Source organism: Galeopterus variegatus, unplaced genomic scaffold (assembly GCF_000696425.1).
Source record: "Galeopterus variegatus unplaced genomic scaffold, G_variegatus-3.0.2 Scaffold6798, whole genome shotgun sequence".
Taxonomy (NCBI): domain Eukaryota; kingdom Metazoa; phylum Chordata; class Mammalia; order Dermoptera; family Cynocephalidae; genus Galeopterus; species Galeopterus variegatus.
The window spans coordinates 71659-72185 of record NW_007732909.1 but is presented as its reverse complement, the minus strand read 5'-3'; positions in this window follow the sequence as shown (position 1 = coordinate 72185).

Here is a 527-nt window from a genome sequence, read left to right as displayed (position 1 = left end):
ATTTATATCCTAAAAGTAGATTTTCTTCTCAACTTGCACTTTTGGAGACCAATACCAAGGCAGATTAAGAAAAAGATGATCTATTTCCTAATAATTTCTAAAACAGAATGGAAATAAAGATCACAGAACACTCAAATAATTGAAGCAGCCAACAAAGATTATAGAACCATAAAATCCTCTGTGACTTGCTACGTTGTTGGTGAGAACAACACGATAAAGAGATTTAAGTAGAAAAGCGTACTTTAAACATGGAAGAATAATGTTTAAGGGATGGCTCATTTGTTTCCCTCTAGAAATCTTTAGTACCTGTTTCTCTAGGGAAATCTAATCAATTAAAGCCCTATGTGCTATTGCACTTGTGAATAGAATGATGCATACATTTCTTGTGTTATTACATAAATGAATCTCATCTTCGGGGCTTTGAAATATAGCTTTGCCCAGACGATAGTGAATTTGTGTGTCATCTCATCTTTCTGCATTACAGTAAAATAGATTTTATGATTCCCTACTCATAAATTACAGGCCTG